This window comes from Lithobates pipiens, unplaced genomic scaffold (assembly GCF_037356315.1).
Source record: "Lithobates pipiens isolate NorthernLeopardFrog02 unplaced genomic scaffold, aLitPip1_a1.2 Scaffold_17, whole genome shotgun sequence".
NCBI classification, from domain to species: Eukaryota; Metazoa; Chordata; class Amphibia; order Anura; family Ranidae; genus Lithobates; species Lithobates pipiens.
The window spans coordinates 959425-980712 of NW_027507755.1; the positions used below are offsets into that span (position 1 = coordinate 959425).

Below are 21288 nucleotides of genomic sequence, written 5' to 3' on the forward strand. Positions count from 1 at the left end.
TTGAAAAGGACGCAATGCATCAATGATGTTGCATGTTACACCTTTTTTAGTGTGGCACAAAACACAGATCATCCACATCTTGCACTGTGGTGGCACAATGCATTTGTATTTCAGTACACAAAAAATAGTGTGTGTTTGGGATAACACAAAGGCTAACGTTTACAGTGGGTTACGGTGTGAACACTGGACAGCTGTATCTTACTGTAGGTTCTTTACGGCAACATGTTCGTTTTAGGTGCTTAGAGTCCAGCACAGTAGTTCTTGGAAGCCAATGGATTAGCACACCATCAATACTTTTTAATTGTTAAAGTATCTGGCCTCAGGTGATACACAGAGATTAAATAAATCCTCTTACATCAATTGTACCTGTTTATCTACAGCTGTCTTTCTTCTATAGTTATTCAAATTGCAGAATTTACACAGGATCTCTCAGCTCTGAAAAGCGGGGGTGTAGAGCTGAATCTACATCAGTGAGGAGAGCTCTGAGAGCTGATTGGAGGGAAGAGACACACCCACTTCACAAAGCACACAGGAACAGAGCTGAGGTTGTTAATCAGTTGGAGCTCTCTCCCCTGTCACCATTGTTCTCTTGGTGTCAGGAAAACTGGTCAGAAGTGACTCATTTTATAGCAGAGGAACAAGGCAGTGGAAAGAAATGACACTCAGTGCTCTGGATTAAGAACAATCAAGAACACGCTGCAGAGGGTTATGCGTTGTTCATATTCCATGTCTGAGTCTTACAAACACTTTAATGTACTCAAAGGACAAGAAAGTGTGTATGCAGTATATGGCAAAGTGGCCACATCATACATACAAAATGTAGGACATCAATCAAATAAGCATACGCATCAGCATAAAGCAAATTGTCACAAAGAAATACAAAATATAAAACGTTATTAAGACAGATAACAGCACAGGGGTAAGGAGAAGGTGATGTCTCAAAAATAGGGATGTATCAGGGACCATGACCCTTTCTTCTGCAAAGACCTATTAGCATAAAAAAAAATGTATTGACGGTGTGCTAGTTCATTGCTTTCCATTTATCTTTTTCTTAGAACAGGATTTCTCTTCTCAAATCCAGTCCTCAAGGGTCCCCAACAGGTCATGTTTTCAGGATTTCCCTCAGATGAAACAGCTGTGGTAATTACTAAGGCAGTGAAACTGATCAAATCACCTGTGAAAATAATGGAGAGCCTGAAAAAATGACCTGGTGGGGTGCTTGAGGACTGGAGTTGAGAAACACTGTCTTAGATTTTCAGCACCCATTTCTCTTTTTGTGATCCTTATATTGCTCTTATATATATATATATATATATATATATATATATATATATATATATATATATATATATATATATATATATATATATATATATATATATATATATAGGTGTGCAAAGGTTATGTTCATTAATTACAGCATAGTAGCTCTTGGTATCAAACTTTTCCCACCCCACACAAAAAAACGAAGAAAAAAAACAAAACCCTTTTGGCCTGAGAGGACTGTACACATGTTAAGGTGGCAATGTCAAACTCAACCTGGAGATCAGTGGGCAGCACCACAACCGCAACCGCTTGGCTCACAGTTGCAGCACAGTCCTGCAATGTAAAAATTGCTGTTCAGCAATTTAAAAAAGTAAAAAAAAAAAAAAAAAACAGACATCAGGAAGCGGAAGTAGTGCCTCTTGTACGCCAGCGAGCTGCTGCTATACTACCCTCTGAAATGTAATCAACCACAGATAGCTTTTTAGTGGCTCGGTTCACACAGGGGCAACACGACTTTTGGAGGCAACTTGGACGTGACTTGACGTGACTTGACCTGACGTGACTTGATGTGACTTGACGTGACTTGGACGCGACTTACAACACTACTCCAGGCCAGGCGACTTGCCGTGGCCAATCAGAGAATGAGCTCTCAGGGGGGAACTCCTTTTGAGAGCTGATAATTCTCTGAGAGTCACCTCTGTATAGACAGAGATCCGACTTGGAGGCGACCTCCATTGAAATCAATGGGTACCGGTCGCCTACAAGTCGGATTGAAGTAGTGCAGGAACCTTTTCTGAAGTCGGAGCGACTTCAGTAGCGTGCATTAAGACAGCTCTCATTCACTTACATTGATTTCTACATGTTGTGCGACCTGAGGTGACTTGGGGCGACTTGAAGTCGGATCTGAGTCGCCCCTGTGTGAACCGGCACTTAGAGCAAATCAATATGTTTACCCAAAGGATAACTATTCCCAAAAACAAAAATTTAAAATATACTGTAAAAGCATCTCCTTAACCGTGGTGGTTGCATTTGTTTCCTTTTTCAGGCTAGGAGCATTTTTAGCAAGTACAGAACATACCTGTTATCTTACCAATTGCGGTGTCCTTGTTGCTTTCTGTGTGTTGAAACTGAAAGCAAAAACATAGTTATCTTCCTTCTGTAAAATACTCCACCCAATGTAATAGAGGTGAAGAAAGGAAGACATGTTTGAAGTTAAGCCTAGGTTACCATCATGGCTCCATCCACAGATATAGTGTAGGAGTAAGTGTAGCCACCCTAGCAAGGAAGCGTGTTATTCACATGATCACCAAGTAAAAATAAAGGAAAAAGACTAAAAATAGAAAATGAATACATCCGGAACATCTAAGGACTGGTAAACTGCTATATAGAGCTGCACAATTAATCGTTAAAAAATTGTGATCTCGATTCACCCCCTCTGTCGATCTCTCCTGCAGAGGTTGTCAATTCTGGAGAAACTATCTGCTCACTCAGCTGTCAAAAGAAAACATTCGGGCGGTCTGCCAAGTTTTTTTTTTAACTTGCAACATTGTAACTAAGCTTCCTTCTTAGATCAAAGGGAGAGAACTTTTGTGTAAATAAATAATCGGGCAGACTGCCAAGTTTTCAACACCGTGTAAATGAAGGAAGTCTAACCACTTAAAGCGGGAGTCCACCGGGACTCCGCGTTTTTTTTTTTTTTTATAAAGCCAGCAGCTACAAATACTGCAGCTGCTGACTTTTAAAATAGTGACACTTACCTGTCCAGCGCGCCCTCGATGTCGGCACCCGAAGCCGATCTCTAGGTCGTCTGTCGGGTCCTGCCGCCGCCATCTTGGGTATGGGAATCAGGAAATGGAGCCTTTCGGCTTCATTTCCCGGTTCCCTACTGCGCATGCGCGAATTGCGCTGCGCAATAAGGATGCTCCCCGCTGCCTCTGGGATCTGTGTGTTTACCAGCAGGCAGCGGGGCACTTGCGGGAAGGGGCGGGCACTTGCGGAAAGGGGCGTAAGTTACGCCCCTTTCCGCAGAGAGCTATCCCGGAAGTGGGTGCAGTTACCTGGATTATCCAGGTAACTGCACCCCCCTCCCCCCTGAAAGGTGCCGATTGTGGCACCGGAGGGGGGGAGGGTTCCGATGAGCGGAAGGTACACTTTAGGGTGGACCTCCGCTTTAAGCTGGGTTCACACTGCTGCTGTGTACGAGATCGGATGTGATTCGCACCTCATTGCAGTGCAAATCACATGCAATCTCTGTGCGATGCGATTTCAGCCATACAGATAGTATGGCTGAATTCGCATTGCATCCGGCCCAAACTCGCACAGGACCCTTTTTTTGGTCTGCAGCAGAATCGGATCGCATGGGTGTTCACACCATTCGATCCCATTCCTGTCCGAGTTTGCAGATCGCACTGCGATATGCGAACAGATTTGGAGGTGTCATTAACTTTTCACTGACACTCCCAGCAGTTCGCATAGGGCATGCGATGCGGGAATCCGCAGTAGATTTGCAGCGTTCCCGCATCGCAGCAGCGTGAACCCAGCCTTAAAGTCTAAATCTTTTGCTGACACTTCTTTCTTAAGTTAAAATCAATATTTTTTTGCTAGAAAATTACTTGGAATCCCCAAACATATATTTTTGCAGAGACCCTAGGGAATAAAATGGCAATTGCTGCAATATTTTATGTCACACTGTATTTGCCCAGCGGTCTTACAAATGAAATTTTTTGGGAAAAAACTCACTTCAATGAATAAAAAAAACAACCAAACAGTAAAATTAGCCCAATTTTTTATTTTTTTTGTTTTAATGTGAAAGATGATGTTACAACGCGAGAATCGGGATCTATCTTCTAAGCAAAAAAATTGTGATTCTCATTTTAGCCAGAATTGTGCAGCTCTACTGCTATATATTATATTTTTGTTTTTGTGTTTAGATACGTTTTTAAGTGTATGGAATCCAAAACTTGATTCACCCTGTCATTCTATTCTGATTACCTCTGTCATCAGTAAAGAAAGTTAGGACAAACCCAACTTTTTCAATTGTCGCTATAACAGAAATAGAGTGGACATTTTCCAGTGGGGACACCTACTGCACTTGTAACTGAGAGGGTATTTCTCTCACTTTGGAGAGATTTCAGAAAATGATCATATTAATGGGACGCCAATGACAAAAATTTTGACAGGGATGTAACCATTACTTACTCTATTCTTCACTCAGGTCACTTTAGTCCTGTCCCAGAACCAGGAGATCATACACAATACAAGCATCGGGATGTGTTTCCTGGTCTTCCAATTGACTTCACTGAATCTACTCTACAAGGAATCGCAGGACTCTACATGAAAATCTTCAATTGCGTGGAGTTCAGCTGAAGAGTTAAAATGTCATATTAGGACATTTTTATTTGAAGATGATCATTAACAGACTGACTTATTAAGATTCATATGTTTTCACTAGAAGGTGACGCGCCATCATCTGGCATCCCACCCAAAATAAGTGAATGCCGACTTGAGCTGGTTCTCAGGAGACCATGACATGAATTGTCACATCTCATTAATGTTCATAAACACTTATGTCTATCAAATTCTAATTCTGTACTTCCAGCAAATGTCAAAATGCCATAATGAAGTCCCTGCCAGGATTGTAATTCAGAAATATCGCTGGCTTGAATGCTCACAGATGAATATGCAAGATAAAAAAATATGTCTGTAAAGAATGTGCCATTTAATATGTCAAAACACAAAGTTGTCCTATAAGACAGCATCTAATTGCCTTCTAAATAAGCAAAGTGTCAGACCGTCACCAGTCTACCTGTCACTCCCTCCAATCCTAGCACACTGCAAATGTGATTCTATGCAGCAGCTGAGTTTAATGGAGTCTTTCCTATTTTATTCTTTTAATGCGTTAAATGGCATGATGACCCAGGACCTTTCTAATCTGATTGAAAGAGAATGAATCAATATTCAACAACATCCTTCATTGCCATAAATAGGAAATACTGTGTGCCACTGGACACATAGATAGATAGATAGATAGATAGATAGATAGATAGATAGATAGATAGATAGATAGATAGATAGATAGATAGATAGATAGATAGATAGATAGATAGATAGATAGAAAGATAGAATATTGATCGTGGAAGTACACATAAAAATCAATAGATGGATGATTAGATACATACTGCATTTACTGTATGGGACTGGACACAAAGACATTGGAGAGATCGATTCTGGAAAGTATAGAATGTCTGAAAAAAAAAATTGATAGATAGATAGATAGATAGATAGATAGATAGATAGATAGATAGATAGATAGATAGAACAAGAGATAGGTAGATAAATCCTGGGAGGACACATAGATGGATGATAAGATAGCTAGATGGATATTGGAAGGATAGAGATCAATAGACAGACAGATAGATAGATAGATAGATAGATAGATAGATAGATAGATAGATAGATAGATAGATAGATAGATAGATAGATGGAGTAAAAGTAAAAAAAAGTAAAGGTTTTTAAAGCATTACCTATGGACAATTTTCGGTAGCGTAGTTTGACGTCATTTCACAGGTATGAACATCTTGACATGTTTGGTATCTATTTACTTGATATAATATTATCTTTTATATTTTAACAAAAATTGGATATTATTTTGTGTGCACTAAAATTCACTTAATATATGTGGACTACAGTGGACTTAGACAATGGGTGGTCCTGGAACCAGGGAACACAATGAAATATTTTTTCACGGTTTCAAGCTGGCCATAGATAGATCAAAATTTGGCTGCCTCAGCAGTTTCGATCCATGTGTAGCCGCTCCCGATCAGACAAATGTTGAATGGGCTTCTTGTAAATTTTTTCTTAATCAGCCAAGTGCATTCTGTGTAAGTACAGTCAATGTATTCTGACAATGGAGATTCCTGCTGATTCTTTGCTTTTGTGGATGGAGAAATCCATCTATGGCCGGCTTTAGAGGACCATTCAGAAGATGGGGAGACCACAGAAGTTTAGTTAGCTACTCTCCAAAAGTGTAGACTCTTAGGAGGAACCCTACGTTCCAAATTAAATTCTAATGCACAATATTTATGTTTGGTTGCACTTAATCTTTACAGAACTCAAGCTGGAGGCTTTAGTGTTTCCCTGCCAATGCTCAGAATGTGGGAGCAGATGTCTGAGTTCACTGATCCAGAAGTGTTGGTGTACCGTACATGAGATGACAGTCAGACCAACGCAGTGTTTACGAGGTGTATGGCCTCAGCCAGCGCTGCTCCTGGCCACGCCTACTGGCGCGTTTCGCCCAGCCTACTGGGGCTTGGTTTCAGAGGCCATGCACTAAACACTGGGTCGGTCTGCACGACATCTCATCTACAGTACACCAACCCTTAATTTTTATAGAAATAACATAGAAGTTACAAAGTAAGTCTGGTTGAAATCAGACACAAGTCTATCCAGTTCAACCCACAGAGAAAAGATAAAAATAAGATACAAATATTACTAATGAACTGTTTGTAGACACCAGCTATTTTTAAATAAATTGGGCACAGATTGTTTGTTAATGTTTTTCATCACATTACACGGAAATTAATATTTTCCTTCTTCCTCTGTACACAAGCCCTCCAGTGTTTTCTTAGAAAGAACAGATATTTTATTTTTAGGACAAAGTTTTATAGAGAAAATTATCCAAATGTTGTTCATTTTCCTAGTGCTTTAGAAGAAATGGTATTTTATTGTTTTCTAAGGACAACGCGCCTTCTCTTTATTCATTATCACTGATGTGGACTTTCTACATTCAAATACTAAAGAGGGCAAGAAAGGTTCCTAAAGCAGAATTCCAGAAAAAATAAATTGGCTTTAAAGGGCTGGTTTACACCATATGCAGTCCAGTGCATTTTTTTCTGCTTCAAAAAATGCATGGATAGTAGATTATATGGTTTTCAATGGCATAGTTTACACCAGTGCGGTCAGTTCCAGTGTGTTTCAGTTCCAGACAAAAAAGTAGAACATGCTGCATTTTTTCTGCACTGAACTGTAGAGGAACGCAGTAAAATGCATTAAAAAGGCACTGGAACACACATGTCCTTAACCACCTCTCATGCACATTCCCATGCAGCGGCGCGATCCTGATGCCCTTGTGTCACCCTGACATGGCGCATCTCAGGTCAGCAGCAGGGCACTGTGACTGGCCCTCCTGATCACATGATGGCTGTGTCCAAACACAGCCATCACGTGTAGACATCCCAAGCTGCAAAAACTAATTTCAGGGGATGTGGGCGTGGCCTAAACCATTTTTCATATTGCACGTGGCTTAAAAGGGGGGTCGTTTTATAGGGTCTGAGATGACACTCATAGGGCAGAATGTAGTAATGTTAAATAGGAAATGTACAGTGCGGAGTGTATGGCGATGGGCAGTATGTGCAGGAGAGGAGTGCGGAGTATATGGCGATGAATAGTATGTGCATGTAGGTGAGTATAATGTGCATGTGAGGAGTGTACAACGGTGAGTAGTATGTGCAGGATGGTGTCAGTATTGTGTCAGTAACTTTATTTTTATTATTTTTTTTTTACAGCACCAAGTCGCAGGACAAGTCGCACATGTGTGAAAGGAGCCTTATATACAAGTCAGATTTCAGGCATCCCCTGGAAGAAAATTTTAATTTTTGGTGAGCTACCTAAAGGAGAAGTCCAGCCTGAGCTTTTTTTTTCCTCCTCTGGGTCACAAGAGTGGAATTTGTTCTGCTTTTGCATTGGCTCCTGGAAGATCTTGGTCAGCTTGGCTTCTATGGAAATTCTTGGCCAGCTTGGCATTGCACGGCTCCAGTAACATTTAACATTGGCGTCTATGGAAAATCTTGGCCAGCTTGGCATGGCTGTGCATGCCCACACTGGAGATGGCCGCTCTGCGCAGAAACTTCGCAAAGTAAGAAACAATGCTGCACAGATATAAAACTTGATAGAAAATCTTAAAAGTCATATTGTTTAAGGGCGGCACAGTGGTGTAGTGGTTAGTACTCTCACCTAGCAGTAAAAAGGGTCACTGGTTCAAATCCCAACTACAACACTACCTGCCTGGAGTTTGCATGTTCTCCCTGTGCCTGGGTGAGTTTCCTCCAAGTACTCCGGTTTCCTCCCACACTCCAAAGACATGCTGGTAGGTTAATTGGCTTCTGTACAAAATTGGCCCTAGTATATGAATGGGGGCCTTGGATTGTGGACTCCGTGAGGGTGTAGGCACCAATGTGAGTGTGCAATGTACAGGGATAGGGACAATTGTAGACATTCACTCAGGTTGGACTGGTGTCTTTATTCAACCTTACTAAACTATGTAACTATATTCCCGGCCAGGACTTCACTTTAATTACATTGTATCAGACCTGCTTCAGAAACAGTAATCAAGCAACCGGTCAGCACAGCAGAGCTAATATCTGCAGCATCCAGTGGCTAGCAGAGAAGAACATGCTTGTCTAAATGGGTGTCAGGAATATGTTCTGTCACTCGGGCTCATCATCGCTTACACTTTCTAGACACAGGAATAATGGGAATGGATGCAGATGGGGATTCTAATGTAGAGGAACGCAGTAAAATGCATTAAAAAGGCACTGGAACACACATGTCCTTAACCACCTCTCATGCACATTCCCATGCAGCGGCGCGATCCCGATGCCCTTGTGTCACCCTGACATGGCGCATCTCAGATCAGCAGCAGGGCACTGTGACTGGCCCTCCTGATCACATGATGGCTGTGTCCAAACACAGCCATCACGTGTAGACATCCCAAGCTGCAAAAACTAATTTCAGGGGGGTGGGCGTGGCCTAAACCATTTTTCATATTGCACGTGGCTTAAAAGGGGGGTCGTTTTATAGGGTCTGAGATGACACTCATAGGGCAGAATGTAGTAATGTTAAATAGGAAATGTACAGTGCGGAGTGTATGGCGATGGGCAGTATGTGCAGGAGAGGAGTGCGGAGTATATGGCGATGAGTAGTATGTGCATGTAGGTGAGTATGATGTGCATGTGAGGAGTGTACAACGGTGAGTAGTATGTGCAGGATGGTGTCAGTATTGTGTCAGTAACTTTATTTTTATTATTATTTTTTTACAGCACCAAGTCGCAGGACAAGTCGCACATGTGTGAAAGGAGCCTTATATACAAGTCAGATTTCAGGCATCCCCTGGAAGAAAATTTTAATTTTTGGTGAGCTACCGAAAGGAGAAGTCCAGCCTGAGCTTTTTTTTTCCTCCTCTGGGTCACAAGAGTGTAATTTGTTCTGCTTTTGCATTGGCTCCTGGAAGATCTTGGTCAGCTTGGCTTCTATGGAAATTCTTGGCCAGCTTGGCATTGCACGGCTCCAGTAACATTTAACATTGGCGTCTATGGAAAATCTTGGCCAGCTTGGCATGGCTGTGCATGCCCACACTGGAGATGGCCGCTCTGAGCAGAAACTTCGCAAAGTAAGAAACAATGCTGCACAGATATAAAACTTGATAGAAAATCTTAAAAGTCATATTGTTTAAGGGCGGCACAGTGGTGTAGTGGTTAGTACTCTCACCTAGCAGTAAAAAGGGTCACTGGTTCAAATCCCAACTACAACACTACCTGCCTGGAGTTTGCATGTTCTCCCTGTGCCTGGGTGAGTTTCCTCCAAGTACTCCGGTTTCCTCCCACACTCCAAAGACATGCTGGTAGGTTAATTGGCTTCTGTACAAAATTGGCCCTAGTATATGAATGGGAGCCTTGGATTGTGGACTCCGTGAGGGTGTAGGCACCAATGTGAGTGTGCAATGTACAGGGATAGGGACAATTGTAGATATTCACTCAGGTTGGACTGGTGTCTTTATTCAACCTTACTGACTATGTAACTATATTCTGGCTGGGACTCCACTTTAATTACATTGTATCAGACCTGCTTCAGAAACAGTAATCAAGCAACCGGTCAGCACAGCAGAGCTAATATCTACAGCATCCAGTGGCTAGTAGAGAAGAACATGCTTGTCTAAATGGGTGTCGGGAATATGTTCTGTCACTCGGGCTCATCATCGCTTACACTTTCTAGACACAGGAATAATGGGAATGGATGCAGATGGGGATTCTAATATATTTCTGGGGCCTAAATATATATAAGAATTAAAATTTGAAGTATATATAGAAATTTGCTTTAATGCAACAAATAAAACCTAATGCTTTCAAGCTGAATTCATACCACTCATTAGGATAAAAAGCCCAATAGTTTTTTTTTTAAGACCCAGATGAGAAAAGACTGTCACCAAACACAAGATTATAATAAATTACCGTTCACAGAACAGTCTTTATATAAACAGACCCTTGGCATCCAAATCCGCAAAGAAAAAAAATAAAGACTGCTTTTAAGATATTTAAAATGTATTATTAGGCAGCAATGTTATTCCCAACAATGCGGACTCCGAGGCGTCATTACGCCGGAGATTATTCAGCTGCAGTAAAGCGGTCGCTCTTAGAATTTGTAAGTTCTTTGCAGGGAGATAAATCAGATGTGAGCTCTTTAATTCTGTTTGGAGAGGGATGAAAATAATAATACAAACAACCTATCATTTGAACTTGTTGATATTCAAAGACTTCACTGAGACACTGAGAAGAACTAGGGAGGTTTTTTTTTTTTTTCAAATGCTCAGCGAGCACCAAATACAAATATGCCACTTATGTCGCCTTCATGGAAGTGGAAGTCAGAAATATATTTACCAGTAATGTGGAATGGCTGTCTGTTTTGTTTCAAACGCGGCATTATGCACTTTCATATCTCTTTAGACCCAGTCTGAACGTATGGCCACCTGCTGACTTGGCACCATCCATAGGCAGCTTAACTCTTCAATAAAACCCAGAAGATGAATCCAACGCAATTCTACTTCCTGCTAATTGCAGTACAGAGGATGTTTTTCCACTCTTTTGAAATGTAAGAAGACAAAAAGAGAATAGAAAAAAAAGGGGCGTACCAGCCTTGTGCATTGTCCTTTGATATATTTATTAGAAGGAAAAATATTAAAAACTACTCACAAAGGTAGAAAGAAAACCACACTGTAACAATCTTTGGCTTGCGATAATCCGTCTACTGATAGCAGTCTCCAGATCCTGAAGAGAGGACGTGTGAACCACTGCTGGCTGACGCGTTTCGAAGGATTACCTTCTTCCTCAGAGCCTACGGATCCTTTGAAATGCGTCAGAGGGTTACCGTATTTATCGGCGTATAACACGCACAGGCATATAACACACACATTCATTTTAAGAGGGAAGTTTCAGGAAAAAAAATACATTTTAAATAAGGAACTTTCAAGCAAAATAGGGGTCATTGCCCATCTGTAGCCTCACAAGTGCCATCAATGCAGCCTCACCAGTTCACATCAATGCAACCTCACCACTGCCATCAATGCAGCAGCCTTACCCTTGTCATCAGTGCAGCTTGATCAATGCCCATCTGTAGCCTAGAGGGGACAGGGAGGGGTGCGGGACAAGCACCGACATATTACATACAGTGAGAATCTCCTATGATAGACAGAACAGTGGTCCAATGGCAGCCCAGGAGACAGGACTTTCTATTACAGAGGCCGCCAAGTAAACAGGAAATTCTCACTGTATGTAATCTGATGGCGCTCGTCCCGCCCCCTCTCTGCCCCCTCTGAGGCAGCTAATATTAAAATATTGGCGTATAACACGCACACGCTATTTGCACCCAATTTTCATGGTGAAAGTGAGTGTTATACGCCAATAAATACAGTAGTTTAGTCTTAGCCCCTGTACACATGGTCAGAAATTCCAACGGAAAATGTTCCGATCGGACCATGTTGTCGGATAATCCGACCGTGTGTGGGCTCCATCGGCCTTTTTCCATCGGAATGTCCAACCAACAAAGTTTGAGAGCTGGATATAAAATTTTCCGACAACATGATCCGATCAGACTTTGTCCGATTGTTTGTAGAGAATTCCGATCGGACAAAGTGCCGCGCATGCTCAGATCAAATTACAAGACCAAAGCTATTGGCTACTAGCCACAACGTAGTCCGGTCGTAACAAACGAATGTCATCACGTTCCGAGCGATCGGATTTTCTGACAACTTTGTCTGACCATTTGTATGCAACACCAGTTTCGGACAAAATCCGTCGGAAAAAATCTGACGGATTTTGTTGTCGGAATGTCCGACCGTGTGTACAAGGGCTTAGCTTGACTCTCCCTATATCTTCTATATTCCCTCAGTCAGTGTTGGATATTCAGAGACCAGGCTTAGGAAGGTTATTTTCAATAGCAGCAAAGCAAATGCTCTTGCACATGAATGTGTTAACCAGACAATCCAAAGTTTAGAGTGGATAGTATCTTTAGGCCTTGCTGCCCTCCAGGATAGGGATAGCCTAGCAGACAAAAAGGAGAACAGAAAAAGAGGGCGCACCAGCCTTGTGAATTATCCTTTCATATATTCTTTAGAAGAAAAAATATTTAAAAACTACTCACAAAGGTAGAAAGAAAACCACACTGTAACAATCTTTGGCTTGTGACAATCCGTCTACTGATAACAGTCTCCAGATCCTGAAGAGAGGACGTGCCAACCACTGCTGACTGATGTATTTTGAAGGATTACCTTCTCCCTCAGAGCCTACGGATCCTTTGAAACGCGTCAGCAGGGAGTGGTTCGCACGTCCTCTCTTCAGGATCTGGAGGCTGCTATCAGTAGACAGATTGTCACAAGCCAAATGGTGGACATTGATAAGTGGCACTCATGGGCATGGATAGGTGGCACTGATTGCTTTCATTTATGTACTGGTGGACACTGATTGGTGGGCACTGTGTAAACTGATTGGTGGGCACTTTGGGCACTGATTCATGGCACATCTTCGCCTCTTTTTCTCCGGGACCAATGTCCCTGTCAGCGTGAGAAGAAGAAAAAAAAACAAAAAAAACGACTACTGATCTTCTGCTCATTGGCTGACAGCTGATCACTTGGTAAGGGGTCGGGATCGACACTGACTCAGGTGATCACAGTATGCGCCGCGCGTGCCCTTCAGGGGGATGTGGCCAGCTTGCAAAGGGCAGGAGGTCTATTGATGGCCTCCCGGCAAAGCAGACCCGTGCTGTAGCCGTCATTCGGCTATAGCACAGGCCTGAAGGGGTTAATAATGCTAAACTGCCCAGAAACGCCTTCCCCATACTAAACCCCTTTTAACGCTGTCATGTCGGCCCTGCTTTCATTCCTTTTCTTTTCTAACTCCGGGCCTTTCTTTACGTAAAATGCAGGACCAGCAGCCACCACATTGTACGTGATGATGTCAGTGAGAGTGGGGCGGTGACAAAACTGGTTGGAGACTGACAAAAACAGTGACTTTGGGTGACCAGAATATCACAATCAAAACCAACGGGGGGAGAAGACTGCAGGGCCATGGTATGTACAACACTCTGCAAAATGATCTTCTAGAAAAAACTGAAATATATTCCTCATCGGCTGGAGAATGACACTGCCCAGAGTTACGCTTTTAAAATATCTCCTGCCAAAGCTGAACTCCAGGCAGATATAAAAGATAAGGCTAAGAAGTCATTAATAATTTATTAAATGTATTTTTGGAATGTCACTATTATAAGTACCTGGACCGGACTTGGTATCAGCTTCTTACCATCCTGGTACAGAAAGCACTCCGACTGGAAGTAGGAGGGGCATCTCTGGTCGGTTTGCTGCATGCACATGTGCGACAAGAAAAAATACCGATAGGATGAACGAGCAGAGGGATCACTTGCTCCATCTGCTGCTGCTCTTTTTACTAACTAGTCAGTTAGCTGGGAGTGGAGACAGAGCATTACTATCTGTATCTATTCTACAATTACAACAGAGAAAGTTATATCATCCACCTGGCTGTGAATTGTGTCTGACTGAGTTCATTTCAGGACTTGATGTACAGAAATATAAATCACATATATATATATTTGTTCTGTCTATATCAGTGTTTCTCAACTCCAGTCCTCAAGGTGCCCCAACAGGTCAAGTTTTCAGGCTTTCCATTATTTTGCACAAGTAATTTGATCAGTTTCACCGCCTTAGTAATTACCACAGCTGTGTCATCCGCTTGAAATCCTGAAAACACGACCTGTTGGGGCGCCTTAAGCACTGCAGTTGAAAAACTCTGGTCTATATACTCTAGCTCTAGCTCTTTGTCTGGAGTTAAGTCTTTGCACTTTAAAGTGATGCTAAAGTCTAGTTTTTCTTTACTTAAAACAACAAACACGTTATACTTCCCTGCTCTGTGCAGTGGTGTTGCACAGAGCAGTCTGGATCCTCTTCTTCTCAGGTCCCCATTTTGCGCTCCTGGCCCCTCCCTCCTGTTCAGTGCCCCCACAGCAATGTATTGTATTGGTCCAGCAATGCACCAACACCTTTGCAGCCATTGTGCTATCGTTGGGTGTTTGGTGTGCTCCTGTACCTTTAAGGAGGGGTGGCCTCCCCTTCTGTCCACCTGCTCTCATCTATCCAACAGAATGCATGTGCCTCCACTGCGGGGACACTTATATTTTAGTGTTAGGACCACAGTTACCAGGGTGCCGTGACGTGGCTCACGCATGCGTTTGCAAATGCATGTGGACTAAACCCCTGTTTTTAACGCATACTGTTAGACAGGTAAATTTGGTTGTCTACGAGCTGGTGGTAAGTAGGCTTTGTTTTTTTCCTGGGCATTCCCCAGACATTGTTGGGGCCCCCACAGCAAGCAGCTTGCTATGGGGGCACTCCAGCCAAGCCGCAGCTCCCTGTATCCATTCAGACACAGAGCCGCAGCCCGGCCACTCCCTCTTTCTCTCCTCATTGGCTGACTGACTTTGATTGACAGCAGCAGGAGCCAATGGCGCCATGCTGCTGTCTCAGCCAGTGAGGAGGGGAGTCTTGGGCAACCGAGACTCTCATACAACATTGCTGGATCTAGATGGGGCACAGGTAAGTGTTAGGGGGGCTGAGGGGGGATGCTGCACACCAAAGGCTTTTTATCTTAATGCGTAGAATGCATTAAGGAAAAAAAAAACATTTACAATAACTTTAAAGCATTTGTTACCCCAACCCTTCATAGTCCTGATGTGTGCCTGCTGTGCCATGTACTTGTATGAAAAAGTATCCTGTTCTCTTTGTATTGCTTCCTTTATGTGAAATCTCTGGTGTTCCTGCTAGTCCCCTTGCTTTCCTATTAAAAAACTGACCACACTAAGCAGGAAAACAAATTGTGGTCAGTTCTCTAACTATGCTGGGAACCCAGTGTGCTCTCCTGCAATGATCAGACTTGTCCTGGCACCCCCCCCCCACTAAACAGCCATTCACTGGGAAGCTCAGTGCACTGCTGCTTCTCCTCCCCCAGCTCTTATGCAGCTGAGGAGGGAATGTGATCACTTGTACAAAAGGGAAAAAAATATAATGTTTTTTTTTTTATATCTATACATAAATGTTTTGCCCTTCATTTCTATTTTACACTGAAGCCTCATACACACTATCAGATTTTCTGCTGATTTTTTCCTTCAGATTTACCAAAACCATATAATATGAGGTCAAACCTTAGGAGTTTCAATGTGTATGCAATCAGGCAGGCCCTTCTACTACATGGTTTTGGTAAATCTGAAGGCAAAAATCAGCAGAAAATCTGATAGTGTGTATGAGGCTTGAATAGATTGTTTTACAAGGTGATCACTTTAAGGTCTCTTTCACATGGGCGCCCAGAGGAGTTTGATAAAAACAGGCACCCCCTGATCACCCACCTAAAATGTAAAATACAGCCGGAGGAGGCTGTACACGTGGCAGCCATGATGCTTTGTGTCTCGGCCGCGGCTAATTTAATGCTGATAAGTGGCACTCACTGCCTGTCAAACTCACCCATTCAAATCGATGTATGCAACCGTCAGCCAAAAGCTTGTTGTTCATTTGCGGTATTTTAGCCCCACTGTAAATTGCTGATCGCCATCCACCACCTTTCAGGGCATGGGCTAGTGAGACCCTAAACTAACACGTATGGTGTCCAGCATTAGGGCAGCTGGAGGATACTGTTCACAGTTGGCACAGTCTGTCAAACCTGGCCATTCAGGTCAATGTGGCGACAACACAACCACGTGCCAAACCCTTGGCGCTCGTTTGTGGTTCATTAGCCCCATTGTAAATTGCTGTTCACAATCCACCGTGGATCTCTTTTTAGAACATGTGCTAGTCTAATGCTGGCCATCCACTATACGAAAAATCAGCTGAAATTCAGTCATTTAGACAGTCTGTTTGTTTTTCGGACAGTTAATGGCCACAAAATTGATAATCGTTGGGACGTTTTTGAGCTGAAAAACAAAGGACAAGTTTGGAAATTTTCTGCCAAACATTTAAATTTAAAGTTTAATGTGTTTCCCATCCGAACTGTCTGCACTAGGTATATTTAAAAAAAAAAAATGCATTCATTTATGTCCACTGAATGAGTTATCGGTCATTACATGATGGCACTATAGTTTGCGTTCACGGCTGAATGTTCGTTTTTCGAAAATGGGTTTGGCCGATTTTTTTCGTATAGTTTAAGGCCTATTAGGGGATATTTACTAAAACTTGCGCATACAGAATCTGGTGCAGCTGTGCATAGTAACCAATCAGCTTTCAGGTTTTATTGCCAAAGCTTTATTGAACAAGCTGAAGTTGGAAGCTGATTGGTTACTATGCACAGTGTGCACCACTTTTAGTAAATCCTTCCGATTGTCGCCATTATTAGTGTGCTTTAAGTTGGGGTAGCTGCCTAACACACCAAAATGGACAAAAGTCAAGCATGTAGCATTTTTCGGAAGTGCAGCATTCCGCAACTGGATACCAGAACTCTACTTTGAAGGAACAGAGAGAAGGACAAAAGGAACAAAAATCACTTAAAATATCATCACTTTGAAAGGTGCAAACCTTTTAGATAATAGATTGAAAGGAGCCGACATTTCAGAAAACACTGATTCAGTGCTGATGGAAAGACAGATAAACCAGAGGTTAGTGTACAAACCCTGCGATAGCGAGAATGAATGGAATCAAATCTACAACATAAAATCGCTGTAGCTTGGACGATGAGTTACACCGGACACCGCTTTTGGAAAGAATGTGCATTAAGTCCTTGAGATTGAAAAGGTAAAGTGATAACCGGAGACCACTACAGATTTTCTTCTTTTTTTTTTTTAACAAAGAACATGATGGAGCCTGGGATGAATACGGAGCTTATTTGAAGTTGGGATACAAAAGTGTTTCAGCACAAAAGAAACACACACATACAAAAACATAAATGCAGCAAAAGGTTGACAGGTTGGGTGCTGACAGATACATTATGGATAGGATAAGTATGGTTTTATTACGCTTTAAATAGCTTTTAATACATTGTTTCGAAACAATCATGCTGCTAGCATGCTTTCGTTTTTGTTTTGAAAATTACCTTTAGGACTGTCTAAGCTGATGTCTTGTCTGCTGAAAACCCTTTTAAAGCTTTTTTTTTCCAATTCTAAGGGCAGAAATATTCAGATTTCTCAATATGACACTCAAAAATATGATATATTATTCTCGCCAGAGGGATGTTAAAACACATGGATCACTACCCTCAAAGGAGCCTCTGCATTTGACTAGTTTCTTCCAGAACAGTGCAGAGGCTATCAATCACACAAGCAACAGTCCATTTATTGTGGCTCCATTAAACAGTGTAGGGCAGGGGTCTCTAAACTGCAGCCCTTTGCTGGCTTTCATCCCGCCCTTGGGGCACTGTTTCATCCACTAATACCAACAATGGGGCATAATTACCCCCTCACTGACACCAATGAAGAGGTACAATTCCCCCCAGTGACACCAACAATGAGGCACAATTCCTCCCAATGACACTAACCATTGGGCCCAATGACATCAATGATCTGGCACAATTTCTCCCAATGACACCCAAAGATAGGGCACAATTCCTCCCAATGACACCAACCATTGGACCCCATGACATCAATGATCTGGCACAATTTCTCCCAATGACACCCAAAGATAGGGCACAATTCCTCCCAATGACACTAACCATTGGGCCCAATGACATCAATGATCTGGCACAATTTCTCCTAATGACACCCAACAATAGGGCACAATTCCTACCAATGGCACCAAAGTTGATTTTTCCTGCTGATGTCTGGAACTTTTCTACTCCCAATGGCCACAGTCCAGCCCCTCTAAAGTCTGAAGGGCAGTGATCTAGCCCGTTGTTTAGAAAGTTTGGAGACCCCTGGTCTAGGGGATGTCTTTTTATGATTTATTGCTTGTATATTCAAATGTATATGTATAGTGTATGTGAGGAGGGGTGATGTGAAGGAGACAGAGGACACACAGTTGGAGGGGGGAACAGAGGACACCACAGTGGAGGAGGGGGGGTACTAGGTGGACACTACTATGACACACTATGTGTTCTTCATGCAGTATTTTATTGGGTGCCTTTTAATTAATTTATTTTTCCTCAAAGGGCGCTGCTAGTATCCTCCTACCCTAGGGATCTTTTTTTTTTTAACAGAAGGAATATTTATTAGGTTATTAACATGTCATACATGTAAAAAGTGTATTAACATCACAGATTATATGTTCCAAACAGTACAATTATAGGTTCCAAACAGTACATACCCTAGGGATCTTTGCCTTCCTCTATGTTATCCAGGTAGATCTCAACCTCTGAAAGTTTAGGGTGAAGGTCCACTTTAAGGAGCTGGCAAAGGCTGAGTCTAAAAATGGTTGCCCAAGTCACACAATCATAACACCTCTATCAAACCACGTTTTGTCAATGGTTTCTCTATTAAAAAAAAAAAAAGTTGTACCAGTGCTCAACCTACCCCCTTCTGTGCTTAAGGGTCCGCTGCAATCCCAGTCCTAGTCCTCCCCCCAGAAAAACCAGGGTAATTAAATGATGTATATATATATCTTATATAGCGTCCTTATTGTGCGATATTTTAATTCGATTGCTCCAACTGTGCCGTCTTAATCACCGTTCATCTTCTAATCAAAAGTCCACTTGTGTCAACTAAAATAACCAAATCTGTGCCACCGTCACCAAGCAGAATGGCCACTCACCAGATGTCCCCAATCGGTAAGCCTTTGGTTCATTCAACGGATAACCAATCCACAACGCATTCCTTCCGTTAGCAATTCCTCAATGTCCGTATATTCATACAAAATTAAATGGAACCAATATAGTGTAAAACCGTTTTAACTTTAAATCAATAAAAATACGTATTGCACTCACATTTCAATGTGTCTATTGGCCGACACCAAGCCTTTCCAGCAATGAGAAACCCATTCTAAAATCGGGCAAGCCACTGATGTTCCGCAGGTGGTGATAGTCTCCCTCCACTGGGCCGACCTGTTCCTGGCTTGTGTTCAAGGACAGTATGTTTCCCACAACCCCTACGCGTTTCGCATTTGAGCGTCGTCAGGAAGCTGTGCGATGTATTATTAAGCATAATCTATTGAGAAGGGGGTGGTTAAAATAGTGATGAGTGGGAGGCACAATCCCCTAAAGATATATATACATCATAATGGTTTCTCTATTGAAGTAGAACAAAAGGCAAACTTTAAAAAAAAAAAAAAAAACATTTAGACAGTGGAACGGAGAGTCATTTTGTCATCTGTGTCCAGTTGGGGACATTTCCCTTTACTTCTTCTCTCACAGCCAAAACAGGAAGTGAGAAGAAGTCAGGGAATCTGTGGTTGTCACCAAAGTTACCAGAACTAGTGTTCCCGTTAGAAGATTTCTCCTTTATTTCTGTTCTGGTGACAACCCAAAATTTGTGATTTTCTTTCAATTTCACAGATAAACAGGATAAATGGTGAGGAAACATCTCTCTAAGGGGAGCACAGACAGCAATAAAGGCCTGACAGGTGTTCTACTCCCTCTCCACTCTATTCAAAAGTAAAAAGAAAAAAAAAATTGCCTTTAGTTATACTTTTACTCCAAAACCACTTTCTTTTATTGTCCCTGATAATCCTGCTTGCCCTTCGCATCGTCCTAGAAAATATCTGAGCCTTTAATATTTGTTGGAATGGTATCGTGCTGGGGGCCAGCACAGCATAGAAGTTAAGATATAGTGAAACTTTCTGCATTGACCTTCACAGGAGAACATCACAAAATAAATATATTCCCTCTGTTATTCCCTGTTGATTAATAAAAGCATAATTCAAATTTTATCTGTAGGTGATTGGCCTAGACATTTCATGAGTAATGCCACGCTGGGTCTAAGCCCTTGTACACACGGGCGGAGATTCCGACAACCAAATCCGTCGGACAAAATCTTTTGTCCGAAACTGTTGCATACACACGGTCAGACAAAGTTGTCGGAAAATCCGACATGATTACGTTATTTCGTTACGACGGGACTACGTTCACGCTAGTAGCCAATAGCTTTGGTGTAGGAATTTGATCTGAGCTTGCGTGGCACTTTGTCCAATCGGAATTCTCTACACATGATCAGAGTATGTCCGATCGGAGACTTTTGTCGGAAAATTTTACCAACAAGTTTGAAAACTTGGTCCGTCAGATACTCAGACGGAAACAGTCCGATGGAGACCACACACAGTCGGAATATACGACAAAACGGTCCGATCGGACACATTCCGTCCAAATCTCCAACCATGTGTACAAGGGCTTAGATACTATAAAGGCCGATCCCACTAAAGTACACAAAATAATAAAGGTAAAGTCTATTCATATCAGAAAAAGGAATGTCTTCACGGTCAAGCCAAGTATTTGTGAAGATGTTTGTAGTAAGTTTATATGATCAACTACAGATCCAAGAGTGAAAATGCATTAAAATGTATTTCTAGTTGATACCCAAAATTATTATTTATTTTAATAAAGCTACTTATAGAGCACTGTCAATTTATGCAGCGCTTTACATATACAGTAGATTGTACTTTCACATCAGTCCCTGCCCTCAAGGATCTTACAATCTAAGGTTTCTAGTTCAAATTCATACACACATATACTGGGACCAATTAACCTACCAGCATGTCTTTGATGTGTAGGAGGAAACCCACCC

The 21288-nt window shown here is 42.1% G+C and overlaps 1 long non-coding RNA gene across 1 annotated transcript in view; it reads right to left on the bottom strand.

Moving 5' to 3' along the window:
- The window catches only part of LOC143986608 (uncharacterized), a 1042213-nt gene that overhangs the window by 933340 nt on the left and 87585 nt on the right, over positions 1 to 21288 (bottom strand). The window lies entirely within an intron of this gene.